Source organism: Pteropus vampyrus, unplaced genomic scaffold (assembly GCF_000151845.1).
Source record: "Pteropus vampyrus isolate Shadow unplaced genomic scaffold, Pvam_2.0 Scaffold370, whole genome shotgun sequence".
Taxonomy (NCBI): Eukaryota; Metazoa; Chordata; class Mammalia; order Chiroptera; family Pteropodidae; genus Pteropus; species Pteropus vampyrus.
In genome coordinates, this window is record NW_011889151.1 from 103,641 (window position 1) to 109,905 (window position 6,265).

A 6,265-nucleotide genomic window follows, 5' to 3' on the forward strand; every position below is an offset into this window, starting at 1 on the left:
TGCCCAGCAAAGTCACCTCCTTGTCCTCACTCCCTGGCCAATCTGACATGCTTTGGAGTCTGTACATGGCGTTGGTGAAGCCTATAAAAGCTTCCCCTGATTTTAAATTCCTCAGTCAACTTCTGGGCCCCTTTAAACTGTGAACAAGACGACCCTTGTTCTGGAAAATCTATCGCTTCTTGCCAACACACACACGCACACACACACACACACACACACACAGCCAAAAACACGACTGTTGGGCAAATAAATCTTTCCAGAGAAAATAGATTCCTTTCCAATTCAGTCAACTGTACTGAGCTGGAAAGGGAGAAATATCATTCTTCCAGCATGAAGGGAAAACAAGATCTCTCCTTGTTTACCCTGTCTAGCCCGTTTCAAAAGAAGGTCAGTTTAATGCCTTCGTTAAAAAAAAAAAAATCTCAAGTGTTGTTTATCAAAAGACGTTTGGTTCCCTTCAGGCTGGGAATCACATCGGAGCGCTGTGCCTTTTCTCTTTGACCTAAGACACCCAAGGCTGAATTCCTTGCTGCTCTGGAGATGTTCATGTGCTGGGAACAGGGAAGGCACAGGGAAGGGACGAAGTTTGGTGAGGTAGGATTCTTTGCTGTCGGCCAGCCTGTGCCCCACCCAAATCCTGAGCTGGAAGTATTGAGCTTACGAATTGGTCTCCATTTTATTCAAGGCCACACATATATCCTGTGCTTACTTTTGCTGATATTCCTCATAATTTGTGGACTTGAATCATCTCCTGCGAGAAAACAGAATAATAAAATGCCTGGCTGGGGAGACAGAATTTAAACGGAACACAGAGCTGTATATTCCCCGGCATGCTCTTCAGAGCTTACTGGAGTAAAGAAGCGAGTCCCAGGCATGGCCACATTAACCGGAGACCGAAGAGTCCAGCTTCCCAGCTGCTCAGCATGACAATAGGCCTCCCATGCGTGTCGCACATTGACGTTGCTTAGTAAAAGTCTGGTGGAAAAAAAAAAATCAAATCTGTTTCAAAACCTGATAAATCTGGGAGATTAAACTTAAAAAAATTATAAAAAAATGTTCCAACGACATAGATTAACCTTGAGGACATTATGCCAAGTGGAACAAGCCAGTCACAAGAAGCCAAACACTGTTTGATTCCATTTGAAGGAGGTGTCAGAAGCAGTCAAACTCTTAGAAACAGAAAGCGGAATGGCGGTCACCAGGGAGGGAGACGGGAAAGGGAGCCGTGTTTAACGTGGACGGAGTTTCAGAGTGACAAGATGAGAAAGTTCTGGAGATCTGTTTTATACCAGTGTGACTATTCTCAACACTGCTGAGCTGTACACTTAAAAATTAAGATGGCAAATTCCATGTTATGTGTTTCAACTACTAGTAAAAGAAATTGTTATCTACATGATGATTTCCAAAACTAGAGAATAATACACTTAGAACGGATTTGAGAGAGAGAAGTCATCTGGTCACCCTCTCACCCAAAGCACGATATTCCAGTAGCTAATGCAGAGAAAGGTAATCATTTCATACATTTTCGTTTGTTTCAAGTTTTGTTAATACTTGTCTTACCTCATCCGTGGTTACCATATGCTTATTATACCATATGTACTTCTTTCTTTGTCTCATTCCAAACCAATTCCAAGCAGAACGCACAGTCTGCTCCGCCTGATGGCGCTGGGGCAGAAGTGAGCCCCCAATGGAAACAGTTGCCTCCTCCCTTCCCATTGTTTCCTGGCTGACACCGTATGGATCTTCCAAGGTCTGAGAGGCAACAAGATTTGTTTTAGAATTAATATTCCGAACGCAGAGGAGGAGTGGGGGAAACCTGCGGTCCCCTCAGGGTGCAGCCACGACTCTCCGTGGGACCCGGTTCGAGGGCCTTTCTCGCCCCACTCAGTGTGGCTCCGGGGACTGGAGGAGGGGAAGGTGCATTTCACATGTCTCTTCCCAGAAGCACAGAAGGTCTCATGCCTGGTCCAGAGAAACCTCTATTTCTAATGACTGAAGTAGGGGAAAAAATGCCATCTTGTTTCTCCCACAAACTCATATTATCTGAGAATGAGACAGACAAGGTGTTGATTTTATAATACAGGATTTAAAACATCAGACCTGTGCTGTTCAGCGTAGGAGCCACTGGCCACACATAGCTACTAAGCCCTTGAAATGTGGCTCGTCCGAAAAGAGATGCGTCTAAGAATAAAATACACATCAGATTTGGAAAATAATACAAAAAAAGAATGGAAAATAACTTGTCAATAACTTTCATATTGATCACACATTGAAATTACATTTTGCACATATTGGATTAAATAATGTGCATTATTTTTTTCCCAATGAGTTTTTTTTTTAATTAAAATCAATTTGACCGGTTTTTGTTTGTTTGTTTGTTTGTTTTTACTTTCTTATTATGGCTACTAAAAAATTTCAATGACATATGTAGCTTGCATTATATTCCTATTGGACAGTAGTGATATAGACTGTTCTATGAAATTTAGAATGAGTAAGAATTGAAGGTAAAGGTCTACAATGATATAAAATAATAATAATAATAATAGCTTTTATGACACATCCACTATGTGTCTGACACTTAATCATAAGATTTTATTTACTCCTAATAACATTCCTGAAAGGTAATTATTATAAATCCCATTTATTGACAGTTAAGCATCTTGCCCCAAATTGCATAGCTTCCTAGTGACAGAGCTGATAAATTCAAGGGTTCTGGCACCAAAAGACTTGAGCTTCCCAGTCTCTTAAATATTCTTCACCTCACTTTATTGTTACGTGACACCTCCTAACTGTAGTTCACAAGTTTGACGACCTTAAAAATCAGTTACCTATTCTTTCTTTTTTTTAATCATGGAGAAGAACTTAATAGAAACATTGGTCCTTAAACTATAAAAACTAACAGCATTTAAGTTGGAGAAAATTCCCAATTAAGATTCAATGTTTCCTAAACACAGAAGAAAAAGGGAATTAATTTGATAGGGGAGAAGTTCATGTTGATTGACTACTATCTCCATCAGGGTGTCCCATAAGTTCATAATTCTAAACAGTGCAACATGGAAAACACAGTCTTTATCCCCAAACCAGCTCCTCCTCCTTTTTCTCTATCTTGGGTTCCGTCATCTGAATTTACCCAATCAAGCGGGCAACACCGTTATTTCCTCCATCCCTCTCATTTCCTTACCGACTTTCAGTCTCGCCAGCTGATAGCGCCCGGGTTTCTTGACTTTGCCTGCCCAGTACAGACGGTGCTTTCTGATGGCTGTGCCAGTCCCGTACCCAGCAGAACATGGCCCCATATCCAGCCAACGCAAGGCATGACTTGGCTTTCTAATCCTTTCCAGTGAAAAAGGTATACGATTATAGCTCGCCGTTCTGTTAATTTGCCAAGTTACTTACGATTTCTTAGCTTTTTGAGTTTATTGCTCTGTAAATTTCCCATTGATATACTTCGCCCATTTTTCTAATGAGGTTAATTTTTCTTGTCGATTGGTTTGATTTCTTGCTTGAGACGTGTTCCTCTGGATAGAAATCCCTGTTCAACTGAAACATTATAAAGGCTCTTCTCCTATTTTGAAAGAAGTTTCTAACCTAACCCATGTGCCCTTTATATAACGGAAATTCATAACTTTAATGTACTTAATAACCCATTTTATACCTTATGAGATTTTTTAAAACTTTTTGTTTAAGAAGTCCTGTACTGCCTCAAGATCAAACACCATTCAGAATAAATTTATCATGGATCTCAAAGATTTAACTAAAATTTTGGTGAGATTAGATTGCATTTACCAGAAAAACGTGGGGAGAGTTGATACATTTATAATGTTAAGGCTTCTCCCCCAAGAACTAGGAGTCTCTCATTCACTCAGGTTTCTCCCATGTCCTTTGTTAGAATGTTTCGGTTTTCTCAAGTAGGCTAAGTATTCTTGGTTAAATAAATTACCAGACATGTTTTAGTAGTCGTTGCTATGTGAATGTTATCTTGCTTTTTATTTAACATTTCTAAGTTGTTTGCTGTTGGAAAAGCTCCGGTAATTTGATCAGATTGCCATCAATTTCTAACAGTTTGCCTGTTGATCCTATTGGTTATTCTGAGTAGATAAGAATACCATCTGCAAAAACCAATAGTTTGCTTCTTTTTTTCCAATCCTCTTATTTCTCTTTCTTTCCATCAGTTTTGGCCAGGATATTCCAAAATTATAGTATTGGTTGTACTATACAGTAGTTTCTGACAGTGCGAATTTTTATCTTGTTTACAGTCTTAATAGGAATGCACTTAAAGTTTCTCTGCTAAGTATAATATTTACTGAGGGTTTTAAAATATTATCGTCATCCATTTAAGAGAATTAAATCCTTTTCTACTCTTAGTTTGCTAAGAGTTTTTATCATAAATAGGTAAAGAATTGTCAAATGCTTTTTCTATATCAACCGATATTATCACGAGATTTAAAAATTTTTAATCTATTGATGGTCTGACTTTTGTTGGCAGAATCTCTAAAAATGAACCATTATTAATCAAGCTGTGTTCTTTTAAAACATACTATTGGAATCAATTAGCTAATATTTTAAAAGAATTTTCATCTACTTGCATAAGACAAAGAAGGTATAAATTTTTTAATACTGTGTTCATCTGATTATACTAAGATGAGATGAACTTGGCGGATTTTGGTTTTGTCTCTTTTTGAATACAAATAATGCAGATGAAAAATTATTGTTCCTCAAGAGTTTGATAGAATTTACCTCAAAAACCATATAGACCTACAGTTTTTTGAGAGGGGAGGTTGTAAATTATAATTTAATCTTGTTAAAACTTATTGGTCTATTCAAGTACCTTATTTCTTATGCCAATTTTGATATTCGATATTTTTTCCATTTTGTCTAGGTTTTTAAATTTTTTAGTTCATAAGACTTTTAGTATTTTCATGTTTTGAAAATGATAGCTACTGCTAGAAATTTCAAATAATATAGAAAAATTTAAAGAAGAAATTGAAAAGTTTATCCCAAATCCTATGCCCCAGAAATAATCATGGAAGCATCTCTCTATATGTAGATAGCTATAATTTTAAAGCAGACGTTTCTCTGTATGTAGTTATAATATTATTATTAATAATAACAAACACATATAATACTTAAGATTATTACCTACAGATGCTAATAGAAGAATTATATACATATACAAATAGAAGAATGAAAACCTGGATAGATAAATGATGGGTAGCTAGATAGATGATAGACAGATAATAGATAGATAGATAGATAGATAATATTGTTATAATACCCATAACAACAAACGTTTTTTTTAAATTTACTGATTACAAATACATCCTCCCCAGAATTCTATGCATAATGAGAGTGGAAATGCTGTCTGCATCACTGCAGTTAGCCTAGCTTCTGGCATTTTTTTTCAAGCTTGTCGAAATGTTATCAAATGCATGAAGAAATGAACGAATGTGTAATGCTATGTGCACACGCGGTTCTAGGAGTTACATTTTATTTTTACAATCCTCCCCAGATCCTTTCAAGGAAGATTTGTATCATCCCTATTTTACAGTTGAGGAAATGAGTACGTAACTTGGCCAGGGTTTAAGTAAGCGACAAGTGACTGGTGGAATTCTGGCATCAGATCTAACCCTGATACACACTCTCCTTCCACAATGATAGTCAGAACAAATATCCCAGAAGAAGGGAAAGACAGAAAGAAATACTGAGAACCCGCAGTTCCTTCTTTGAAAAAAACTTGATTAAGTGCCTTCTGAACGCTGAGCACTGGACTGGGAGCTGGGTTTGGGTGACTCGTAAATAGTCTTATTTCTTACCCCCACGGAGCGAACAGTGAAGGCTTGGTCACGTGGTTGAGATCTGCTCTGGGGCATGGGGTGGAATGAAAAGGAGACATAGGAGAAAAGTGGTTCCCAAAGGCTTTCTACGTAAAGAAGGGAAAAAAGAAGGTAGGCCACTTATGCAGGAGGAACAAGCCCCTGAGGCCGGGGGGACAGCACCCCGCACCACCAGCGACCGGCAGAAGAAAGGGCCCCGTCAGCGACAGAATTAGGGCTGCATCCCCACTTTCTTCTCTTTGTAAAGTCGTACCCATTTGGGCCCCCCAGTTAGAAAAACCTGCCCCTCTGGGCCGGCCAATTAGAAGCTTCCCCTCCTCCTGCTGCATTAGCTGCACCTGGAGCTCGAAACAGAGGCTTTCGGCCCCCGTGACATCAGCTTGCCCGGCACCCTTGTCCGGGCCAAACCACACCACCACCCCGCCTGCTGG